The sequence below is a fragment of the Chelonia mydas genome, chromosome 1, assembly GCF_015237465.2.
Source record: "Chelonia mydas isolate rCheMyd1 chromosome 1, rCheMyd1.pri.v2, whole genome shotgun sequence".
NCBI lineage: Eukaryota > Metazoa > Chordata > Testudines > Cheloniidae > Chelonia > Chelonia mydas.
Window position 1 is genome coordinate 127,729,990 of NC_057849.1, and position 12,966 is coordinate 127,742,955.

The 12,966-nt window shown below is 42.1% G+C and overlaps 1 protein-coding gene across 2 annotated transcripts in view; it reads right to left on the minus strand.

Annotated features, from left to right (window-relative positions):
• Positions 1–12,966, minus strand: part of LOC102946013 (pseudouridine 5'-phosphatase) — a 137,576-nt gene that overhangs the window by 124,011 nt on the left and 599 nt on the right. The gene's annotated exons all lie outside the window — the stretch shown is intronic.

Consider the following 12,966-nt stretch of genomic DNA (forward strand, 5'->3'; position numbering starts at 1 on the left):
GGTGGAGGGGAGGGGGGATTGAGAATCCTAATTGTAGGGGGATCACAGTATTGCCACCCTTATTTCCGCACTAGGCTGCTGGCTGGAGGCGCTACCTTCAGAGCTGGGTGGCCGGAGAGCGTGGCTGCTGGCCAGGACCCAGCTCTGAAGCAGGAGCACAGAGTACGGATGGCATGGTAGGGTATGCCACCCTTACTTCTGTTCTGTTGGCCTTCAGAGCTGGGCCCTTGGCCAGGAGCCCACCATTCTCTGGCCATCCACGTCTGAAGGCAGCAGCACAGAAGCCAGAGTGCACGGTATGGTATTGCCACCTTACTTCTGCACTGCTGCTGGTGGGTCCTGTCTTCACAGGTGAGCCTGGCTAGCAGATGCCAGTTGTCTGGCCATCCAGCTCTGAAGGCAGTGCAGAAGTAAGGTGGCAATACCGCAACAACCCCCCACCCTACCCACCCTCTTTTGAGTCAGGACCCCCGTTTGGGAAACGCTGGTCTCCCCCATGAAAATCTGTATAGTATAGTACACAAAAGACCAGATTTCATGGGGGAAACCGGATTTCATGGTCCGTGACATGTTTTTCATGGCTGTGAATTTGGTAGGTGCCCAATATATAAATATCAGACACATGAAAGAATACTAGAAGCTGTAGAATAAGAAGGGAAATGTGTGCAGACTGAGTTAATCTTGATATCCACAGACAAGTATGCTGCCCTCACTAAATCAGAGGTAGAAAAGGAATAAAAGAGAATCCTATGCAGAGAGGGTCAGCAGTATTACTGCTAACCGTTGTTCAACTACTGAAAGGGAGCCACCTGAAATGAAAGATTCCATATCCAGACTAACGACTCCATAAGGAGGAAATTAGATTAAGATCTGTGTCATAAACAAAACAGGATCCTATGTTACCTTCCCAGGTGCCAGGACAAATGATGGCAATAGCAGGATACAGAATCCTAAAGAATGTTGAATAATTCCTAGAGATTTTAGTCCAACTAAAACAAACAAACAAAAAAAATAAGGCTCAAGAGTCCTCTTTGGAGATGTGATTAAAAGAATGAAGACAACAATGATGCAGAAGATGTTAATCTTCTCCTTTCTACTCTATTGGAGATCAATTGATGGATGCATCACAGGGGTAGACAGAAGCAGCAACAAAATGTTTAGAGACAACTGATCTTGCTGGAGAAAAAAAAGATTAATGAAGTGGTAGATGTCTTTGGGTTTTAAACAAAATATTTCACACAGTGTTACACCAAAATTTCACTAAACAAGAATCCAAATCTGTTTTAAAGATGGAACATGGACATATGCACTCAAGATTGATTGAAGGATTGTAAACAATGAGTTACAATATATGGGAAAGTATCAAGTTTGGAGAGAAAGTAAGTTGCCTAGTGCCTATTTAATGTCTTCAATAATGAACTAAGGGAGAGCATAAACAGCATTTTAATAAATTCACTAAACTGGGAGGAGCTGCAAACACTGGTGGGGCAGAGTAATAATACATAAAGGGACTGAAGTAGCAAACAGCAAATCAGATAGAAATTTGCAATGAGGAAGGGCAGCAAAGGAGACCAGGACAACTTTGGGCTGTATATCAATATATGTGATATTGACAAACTGGAGGAAATTCAAGGAAGATCAACAAAGACAGGGAAAGAGAAACACTTACATGGAAAGAGTAAATAAATTAAATATGTATAGCTTGGCTAAGGAAGAAGTAAATGTGGTAATGTGAGCATGGGAGAAGAAGCACTCTGACAGAAGGCAACAACCAAGGAAGGAATGGATTTATTTATTACAATAGAAGAGGGCATAGCTCCAAGTACAATTAGCTTCTGGTTAAATTTTGCAAGGAAAGTGGTTTGGACTACTCAGAAGTATTATTCAGGCCTAATTTGATGGAGTCAAGTTTGCAAACTAATTCCAGTCCTGCAGTTTCTCACTGAAGTCTGTTTTTGAAGTTTTTTTGTTGGGCCTGGTCACTACAAAAAGTAATTTTCCCTCTGTTGATACTCACACCTTCTTGTCAACTGTTGGGAATCGGCCACATCCACCCAGATTGAATTGGCCTCGTTAGCACTGACCCCCCAGTTGGTAAGGCAACTCCCATCTTTTCATGTGCTATTTATTTATACCTGCCTACTGTATTTTTCACTCCATGCATCTGATGAAGTGGGTTACAGTCCACAAAAGCTTATGCCCAAATATATGTGCTAGTCTCTCAGGTGCCACAAAGACTCCTTGTTGTTTTTGCTGATACAGAATAACACGGCTACCCCTCTGAAATTGTATTTTGTTTTCTATAAGGATTTAACTGTAAGGGAAACCTAAATAACTTAATTGAGGTTAAAAAATCCATTGCTAACAAGCAAGCATCTCCGCTGAGACTGGAAAAGCACCCATGTGAATTAGAAACAAAAGTTCCATTATTCCGGAATAAAAGTTTCCACACAGAGAGTTATATTCGTAAAACTATAGCAGTATAATTATACTGGTAAATTTCCTCCTGTAGACAAGTCCTTAGGTACCTTCAAAACCCCAGCCTGACAGTCTGTTACAGAGCCTTTACCCAAAATGGGACTACCTGCATGAGTAACTGCTACACAATATAGGGATGGCAGAACTGGGCCCTAGGGATAAAATCCTGGGCCTGCTAAAGTCAGTGACAGAACTTCCATTGACTTCATGGGGCCAGGATTTCACCCAAGTGCTTTATCACAAGCCACTCTGCTGTAAATGACTAGCGTACGAGGGTGTCTCACTGTGATTGTTTCAGTAATTGTAAGCATTTGTAATTGCCTATCCTTTGCCAGTACACACAACAATAAATTCAAATGTTGCTAATCAGTGTATTGCATCATTTTTTATTAAAAAGTAAATAGAAAATTAGAGTAGGTGGGGTGCATTATATAGCAAAAATTCCACATTTTTTTCTCTCTTAATGAGATTCTAATCTACCCATGACCTTTTTGCTTACTGCATCTTCTGATTATTACATCCAAAGCAAAATAATTTGAAAAATTTATATATACACACACAGCATGTGCAGTTGTAAACATAGACCAACATTTTCAAACCTCTTTGCCTACAGCGGGGTTCCGAAATCCATACTTAGACATGAATAATGAGGGCCTGATTTTTTAAAGTGTTGAGCACCCACATATGAAATCAACAGGAGCTGTATGCGTTCGCAACATTGAACAGTGAAAAGTTTTAGAAGATTGCTAGATTATAGCCTCAGAAGATTAATTCATGAGTCCAAGCCATAACAGAGAACAATTTACAGAGGACTGATTTTTATTTGAACTGGTGCTATATGCTATAACTACAGGAGAAACAGGAAAGTCTTTTAATGTCTCATTAACATTATAAAAACAAAAAGGTGGCACACATAAGCGAGTTCCACTATAGAACTCCCATCAAAGTCCTTTTTTACAACAACCTCTCAGGCTATTTGTGCATGAAGTAACAGATACAGAAAAGGTAAACATTAACTCTTTATCTTGTACTAGTTTTGATAAAGCTGGCAAGAAAGCAAATATGAAAAAATTCACATGAAATCGAATAATAATGCCAATTGCATGAAACATTTAATTCCTTCTGTGCTCCAGAAACAACAATAATTCCTCCCTTCCAGCTGTTCTTCCAGATATCTGTAAGTTTACACTGACTCAGCTTGTACAGACAAATCATCTATCACACATTCTCCTTTCTTAAAAAGGGACACAGTCAGGTACAGAAGTTTAGGACAAAAGTGCATGCTTCATTATTTTTAAAAGGGAAAATCCCCCCTCCATTCATCCCCCCTCAAAATCTACTATTATATATCAGTATTTTCCTTATGCTTTACTTTACATTAAAATAGATTTTGTTCAGATTTAAGTATAATGCTAAGAAACGTCTTGCCTGGATTGGTTGGTTAAATTGCTTTCTGAGTGAAGGAACGGCGTCATACCCTCACAGTTTGTATGGAATATAATCTTCCATTTAAAGTCTTTTAGCCCTCTAAGTATTGGTGATAGGCACTACATAAATCTAAATAGCTACAAATGGCTTGTCTACATAGTTCACTGGTCTGCAACAAAAAGTGTAAATTATAGAATGCAATAGCATGTTGCACACTAACTGGCCCATGTAGACCCTCCTAGATGCACTAAGAGTTCCCTAATGCATGTTGCCATAGTCCTGTTTCAAACAGTATTACACTAAGATGCACTAGGGAACTTTAGGTGCACACCAGCAGGGTCTGTATGGGCCAGTTAGTCAGAGCATACTAGAATTTACACCCGTCTGGTGCAGACTAATGTACCATATGGACAAACCCAAAGACTTCCAAATGTAAGTAACTGCAGTAATTAGGCTTACTGCATACTGATACATTAACGAGCAAATTACAGGAGCACAGATTTTATAAAATATGTAAATACATAGATGTAGTTTATAATATATTAGGCCCCAATCCTACAAACACATACTTAAAGTTAAATCCGTAAGTAATTCTTTGCAGGGTTGAGTGCTTACGCTGTGGATCTGGAAAAATACCAAACCTTATTAAAAATGCATGCAATAAAGTTTCACATTTGGCTCTAGTGTAGTTTTCTCTGTGTGTACATGTATGCAAACATGCACACACGCATTTCACATTTATAGTACATGTACCAATAACGGATCAGATCCTCCCGCAGCGTGTGTGGGTCCACTTGCAGGACATGGCCTTAAAGCATTACGGAACAATATAGCACTTTTAGGAAAAAATAATGCAGAGGATTCAGGAAAAAGTGGTGCTGCTTTTGGATAGGGGATTGTGGACAGGATGGGAGGAGAAGCCTGTTTGAGGGGCACCAGGACTGAGGCTGCACAGGGGAAAGTTTGATAAGCATTGAGCTAGTACATGGGAATTTGCTATAACCAGAAGTGAAACTGACTAGATTATTCTCAAGAGTCCAAACTGAACTAAAAGTAAACAAACAATTATGATTTTTAACTTGACAAAATCTCTAGGTAGAAACATATAACAGCTGGTACACAACAGCAAGGACAGGACTAATTTCCACTTCAAACTGAATCAGCAACATGCTGCTAATGAGGGGATCCCTGTTCAATGCCCTTGCCCAGCTCAATGATTTCATCAGGACTCTGCAGAGGATCTGCTTGTGCACAAGACATTGCAGGATCAAGACCTAACACTTATTTGAATGCTCTTCCCTAGATAATTTATTTAAAACATTGCTGTTATTATTGTGAATTATTTGGCATTGTTTAAAAATTATTCCTCAGCTCTTGAGCTGGGCTGATAAATAAATCCATGTAAAATTTATTTGACAAATTCCACAATATTCTTGAATAAATTATTTTAGTTGCTTGTGGTTTATCTTCAAATATTAGCTCAGTTTTACCCATTATTACACTACACAGACTGCAGAATTCATATCATATTTATTTAAGAAGATCTAATAAGAACAGGATAAGAGTAAAAAGGGCAAAATTAAATCTTCTTCTGTCTAGAGGTGCATAGCTTATTCACTGTGATGGACTTGGAGCTGCCTATATTAATTTATGAATACTAGAAGTTGTAGGTGTTTGACAGATTGCTGTGAGGAGGGTTACTATCTCTTGACCTAGTTACTGTAGGGCTTACTGTATGCACATACTGAGTTAATTCAATAAGGATCTCAATACATGCAAACACCTGGACAATAACCCAGGATTATTGACTTTAATTTTGCTATCCCTGACTTCTGCTGAACTGAACAGGTTAACCAGTCTGAGAAAACCAAACCAAGGAGGAGAACAACACAACTTGCACCTGAATTTTAAGTAATGCACAGAGAAAGAAAGTGAAGGTGAACCCAGACTCTAGAGGCTGGGGTAAGACAGGCCTACATCGGACGCTATGTAAGCTAGATAAGCATATAGACCTTCTGCTGGTTTTTAAATCCTTTTTTTTTCATGTTATACTTAACAATAGGAGCAAAGCAAAGAATACTTTGGTTTAAGAAGGCTGTTATGGGCCACTGTATTCACCAGTGGTCACCAGCCCCCAAGGGAAGAACCACAGGTGACAAACTCAGTCAGATCTACTGGGTAAATGCAGTTGATGCAGGAGGTGGCTTAGCCCCGCATTCTGTTTAAGAGTGGGGGAATCACAGGATTCCATCCCAAACACAGGTAAGGGCATGAGGCCCAACACTTGAGGGGGTGCTCATGAAGAAATGGGGTACCAGGCCTAGACCAGTACCCAGTGGAGGGTCCCAGTTTGCATGTAAGGCTGGCAGATGCCCCAGGGGACAAAGGGGATCAGTAACAAGGCCAATGGGAGTGTATGCAGTCACCAGTACAGCAGCCAGACTCCATCCAGACTGTGTTAATCAATTCTGCAGAAACCAGAGAGGAGGATGATCAGCTGAAGTTTGAGAGAGAAACACTGCAGTTGGAGTCCATATGACTTGCTGATTGGAAACAGGAGAAGTAGCACTGGCATGAGGAGACAACGCAAGACCAACCAGACGGAACAAGAGCGTCGGTGACTCTATGGCCTGGAACTGTAAAGGATGTGCTACAGATTTGATAAGGAAGTCAGACACCATACCATATGCTCAGGGCCACATGATTCAATTCAGAACTCATCTCAAAAGCATTAAAAAATATACTCATGTCATCCCCATCCCTATAGCGAGGTAACAATTTAGAACAGTGGTGGGCAATCTGTGGCCCACGTGCCGCCCACGGCCCGTCAGGGTAATCTGCTGGTGGGCCAAGAGACAGTGTTTACATTGACTGTCTGCAGCACAGCTGCCCGCAGCTCCCAGGGGCCGCGGTTCCCCATTCCTGGCCCATGGGAGCTGTGGGAAGCGGTGGGAGTCCAGTTCTCTTCTCACTTATGCCAGTGTAAACCAGGAGAAAATTTTATGTAGTTACACTGGCATTAAGCCAGCATGAGAGGGACTCAAGCCCCATAACTGCAGATGCAATCCTTTTAAACAGGGCTCTCCTGGGTGCAGCCATAATCCTTTCAATATGTACATAACGAAACAAAATAGTATTCTTGGTTAAGACTGCTGTATTCCTAGAAACTCTTCTCACCCAACCGCATTCAAAACACCTGTTTTGGGTAATGCTGGGAAAGTCACTTAAATGGTTCTAATGATGTCTCCTGAAAGGATTTTCTAACTGTTCTTTGGTCACTAGATGCGGCCAGATGTTGGTTAGGGCTTGTCTACACTGGCACTTTACAGCACTGCAACGTTCTCGCTCAGGGGTGTGAAAAAAACATCCCCGTGAGCGCTGCAAGTGCTGGTAGCTATTCCCCTCAAGGAAGTGTTTTTTTTAGAGCACCGGGATGGGAGAGCTCTCAACCAGAGCTATGCCGCGACTACACAAACCACAATAAAGCGCTGCCGCAGCGCTTTAACATTGCCAGTAAAGATGTGTCCTTACTTTCCAGGTCATTCTTTTCGTCTGCACATTAAAAGGCCAATTAACATTATTCTATTAATTTACAAAATAACTATTCCATTTTAGCTACTGAGGATAAATACTCCATCATACCAGATGGTAAGAAGACTAATGCGGGGAAAAAAAAAATCTACACACACGGTCTCCTCTCCTCTAACATAAACTAAGCACTCAATTGTGATAAATCCCAGTTGAATCTTTATGGTTTGGAGCCACTGGATGATAATGAACACTTGACATTGAAAAAGCTATTATCTAGTATTATAAAACTATCACGCTTGTCATTGACTTGAAAGTCAACATATGTAAGTTCAGAAGATATATCATATATACATATATAATATAGATATCCTTCAGAACATGTTATGCTAGCTGTTGTATATTTTATGCTAATTCAGTAGACTTTTTTCTTGCTTCCATATCTTCAATGTCAGTCTCATGTGCAGAAATGTCAGGATCAAACAAAAGAGACACCATGCCCTAAAAATAATAAATGGATCAACTATGTGTCTGAAAGCCCTTCTGTTCTTTGGATTTTATTTTAGCCAGATAACCCACACAGTAAGTGACGAACAAACATGTATGTAGTTAGAGATTTAATTCCATTAGATTTTAGCAATGGTAAAAAGTAGGTCTCTATAGGCAAAGACTGAAGGGTCCTAAAAATAACCTAGTATATAAGAGCTGAGCATTTATTATTAAGAATCAAATATTCTCCTTTGCTTTAGAAAAGCATGTGGTGATTCTGCACTAAAAAAATACTGTTTAAAAAAAAAAAACCCTCTTCAGCAGTACATCAAAAATTAAAATTTATTTATTCCTACTCCCTGGGGATTGTACTACACAGTGAAGTCTGCACTACTTTTAAACTACTTTACTAAATCTTGCTGCATATGTAAAATAAAAAAGAAGAGGCTTTAAACAAATGTTACTACTGTATATTAGAGCAGTGACTGATCATTTCACTACAATTAATGAACTGTGAGAGTTTCCAATAAAAATGCTATTTATTTTATTCATTTAATTAACAAGATTCTGAGGTAATGTGCACATGATAAATTGTCTTTAAAAAAAGGGGAAAGGAGGGCATAAGCTAAAATTTCATCCAGTAGCCCAAGGGCAAAGAGAAGACAATCCAAAAGGAAAGAACTGCAGAAGAAGAGAACCAAAACTATTAAAAATGCATTGTGCTGAAGGGGGAAAAAAATGTTTTGCACAGTGATTTGACTAGAGCAACAGAAGGACTCAGACAAATGGGGATGGATTTCCATAGATGGTTAAAGGGAACGGAGAAGTTGCTGCCCGTAGCCCAGTACAGATGACATCTCAAGATGGAAATAAAGGACAACTTATCAAACTCAGTTACGTTAAATGAACTTGCGGGAGAGACAGGCACTAACTTGATACATTTCACAACTGTTGCTGCTCCTTGATCAGTTGCAAAGCAAGTTCAATTTTCAGTATTGCAGAAATTACAACTCAACTGTTAAAATTTCCTCACTACATCTAGGAGACCTTAGACCAAGACTTTCAAAATTAGCTGCTTAAAATTCTGCTAATAGTTTAAGCATAAAAATAGGTGCCTAGAATTTTCAAAAATGAGGGGCGCTCAGTAGTTCCAATTAAATTTAACGGGAGAGGCTGAGTGCTCAACAATTTTGAAAAATCAAGCCACTTCTTTAGGTGCCTAACAAAGGATACAAAGATCTAATTCAGTGGTTCCCAAACTTGTTCCGCCGCTTGTGCAGGGAAAGCCCCTGGCGGGCCGAGCCAGTTTGTTTACCTGCCGTGTCCACAGGTTCGGCCGATCGTGGCTCCCAGTGGCCGCGGTTCGCTGCTCCAGGCCAATGGGAGCTGGTGGAAGTGACGTGGACCGAGGGATCCCATATAATTAATTTCCCAGTATATGTACAGCTCACATTCTAGGAAAATCTTAACGCTGCTTCACTGTACGAACCCCATCGGTCTGGGGGATTAAACAAGACGCAGAAGACTAATTAATTTCATTTTGTGGTACCTAATGAAGACAGAATCTCAAGTATTATAGGAGTATTATTTTTAACTAGACAGTATGGCCTTTCACAAAAATGTCTTTGGACACTGCCTGTAACTTAAAGCACCAATCTTGAAAATACTTATACAAGAGAAGTACAGTTAAAAATCAATGAGACTCCCCATGAGTATAAAGTTATTCATGTATATAAGTATTTGCAAGCGCAGGACCTACATACTTTACTCCTGGAGGAATTCTGCACCACTGCGTACGTGCAGAATTTATGTCCCCTGCAGAAAAATTACGTCTACAAGGAAGCAAAGGGAAGCCACAAGAGCAGTCAGGAGACCCTCCCCAGCAGTATATTTCGGGGGCTGAGGGCAGCTAGCAGAGAGGCAAATCACTGTGGGGAGGTGAGACTGTGGAAGACCCGGCTGGTGGCTCCTACCCTGTGCCGGGCTCAGCTGCTAGTCCCGGCTGGGCTGGGGAGGATGGGACTTCCTCTTCCTGTGCACAGCAGCCAGGGCCAGGTCAGACCCATCCCCAGATTTCTCCCCCAGCTGCAGGAAGCTCTGCAAACTCTCTCCCCAGCTTCCTGCACCCAAGGAAAGCAGTGGACGTGTTGTTCTTTGACTTTAGCAAAACTTTTGACACTGTCTCCCACAGTATTCTTGCCAGCAAGTTAAAGAAGTATGGGTTGGATGAATGGACTATAAGATGGATAGAAAGCTGGCTAGATTGTCGGGCTCAATGGGTAGTGATCAATGGCTCCATGTCTAGTTTGCAGCCGGTATCAAGTGGAGTGCCCCAAGGGTCGGTTTTGTTCAATATCTTCATAAATGATCTGGAGGATGGTGTGGATTGCACCCTCAGCAAGTTTGCAGATGACACTAAACTGGGAGGAGAGGTAGATACGCTGGAGCGTAGGGATAGGATACAGAGAGACCTAGACAAATTGGAGGATTGGGCCAAAAGAAATCTGATGAGGTTCAACAAGGACAACTGCAGAGTCCTGCACTTAGGACGGAAGAATCCAATGCACCGCTAGAGACTAGGGACTGAATGGCTAGGCAGTAGTTCTGCTGAAAAGGACCTAGGGGTTACAGTGGACGAGAAGCTGGATATGAGTCAACAGTGTGCCCTTGTTGCCAAGAAGGCCAATGGCATTTTGGGATGTATAAGTATGGGCATTGCCAGCAGATCGAGGGACGTGCTCGTTCCCCTCTATTCGACACTGGTGAGGCCTCATCTGGAGTACTGTGTCCAGTTTTGGGCCCCACACTACAAGAAGCATGTGGAAAAATTGGAAAGAGTCCAGTCCAGAGGGCAACAAAAATAATTAGGGGACTGGAACACATGACTTATGAGAAGAGGCTGAGGGAACTGGGATTATTTAGTCTGCAAAAGAGAAGAATAAGGGAGGGACTTGATAAGTGCTTTCAACTACCTGAAAGGGGGTTCCAAAGAGGACGGATCTACACTGTTCTCGGTGGTAGCAGATGACAGAACAAGGAGTAATGGTCTCAAGTTGCAGTGGGGAAGATTTAGGTTGGATATTAGGAAAAACTTTTTTCACTAGGAGGGTGGTGAAACACTGGAATGCGTTACCTAGGGAGATGGTGGAATCTCCTTCCTTAGAAGTTTTTAAGGTCAGGCTTGACAAAGCCCTGGCTGGGATGATTTAATTGGGGATTGGTCCTGCTTTGAGCAGGGGGTTGGACTAGATGACCTCCTGAGGTCCCTTCCAACCCTGATATTCTATGATTCTATGATCACTCCTCAGCTGCAGGAGGAGCGATTCCTGTACAGGATCCTCCCCCATCCGCCCAACCCCTGTGCATCCAGGTCCCCTCATATCCAGACCCTCCCACCAAGCCTCACCCCTCCTCCCTTGCACTCAGAAGCCCCGCAATGAGCCCCAATCCCCTGCACCTGTACCACCCTGATGAGCCAGTCGCACCCGGATCCCCATCCAGCTGCATCTGGACTCCCCCGCACTGAGCCCAAACCCATGTCCCATTGCCAAGCTCTATCCTCCCCACACCCAGACCCCCCCCCACAGCTGAGCCCCAATCACCTTCATCTGGACCCCCCTGCAGAGTCCTATTACCGTTGCACCAGAACCCCCCAACAAGCCCCTGTGCATCCAGATCCCACACTAAGCCACCCGCACCCAGACTGACCCACCCAAAGCCCTCTCAACCCACACCTGGATCCCCCCACACTAAGCTCCTCCACATTTGTGTCCTGCCTTGTTGAGCCTGCCTGCCCACACCTGGTGCAACTGGCACAGAGGGGCAGGGACTGGGGTGTTTCTGGGGCAGGCCTGGTCCTTGTGGTGTATCAGGGTGGGTGCAGCCTCACCACTGAGTCTGTGTCCCAGGGGGAGTTCCACAGTGATCTTCCACCTCTGTGCAGCCAATGCCATGCTGGAGCGTCCACACTTATTTGACAAATAAAATGTGCAGAGTTTTAAAATATTGTGTGCAGAATTCCCTCGGGAGTAAACTTTTACTCATGTTGGTAAATTAGCCTATTTTACTTAGAGGAACATCTGGGCTGCTAGATGTTTGTAAAACTTCTATTTAAATTAAAAATACTAACAACTACAAAGAAAAAATCCTAAAGACCAATAGAAATATTTTCTTAAAAAAAAAAAAAATCTATGAGAACAGTGGGTTTTAGACAAATTAATTTCCCCCTGCAGTACAGCACTTAGAAGCTGAAAGTGAAATTGAATATAAACAAGTGATACTGACTTCACTGATTGGCACTGTCCCTGATGAGAGAATTGCAAAAACTGAAGAAAATGCCTGAATAGTAACAGGTTAATAAGCCTTTAAATATTCTTTCTTTTCTTATATAATGTAAGGTACTATGGTACACAGGTAAATAAATTTGTTTGCACAATATTTTTAAATTGATGTCCCTTTAAATTAAATGGAGACAATAAATATGGAAGGGTAAAAATAGATATTTTCCAGAAGGGAAACAGAACAAATAATTTACATGGTGGGCTAAACCGAAAGGACCACTCTCTTCCTCCTTCTCTTCGGGGAAAAGCATACATGCTCAAACCACGCTTTCCCAGAATTCTTCCAGGTGAAAAGTTTGGTTTCCTACACTATGACACGGCAAATACTTATCAGAACCAAAATCCAAACACACGGATTACAGTAATCTACAGTAGTGGTGCAAAAGAAGGCTCTCATCCCGCAGGTATTTGTGTATGTGCTTAAATACACGGACAGTCCCAGGAGCTAGTGAACTCAAGGCCCAGTGTTACAGCACTACTGTAGAGCTGTAGTTGTTCAAGGTAGCACTGTGGAACAGTATGTTTTATTTACTTATTACAGGAAGCAACAAACCCAGGTGAGATTAGACCTAACCTACACACCAACTTTTCTACTAAGAATGTGTTTCTCCAAACATCTGCCCCAGTCCTGCCTACTGCCCTGGAGCTGTCACTCGTGCCACTGCTTCCACCTCAGACCAGATGCTTGGCTTGCAGGCCGGTA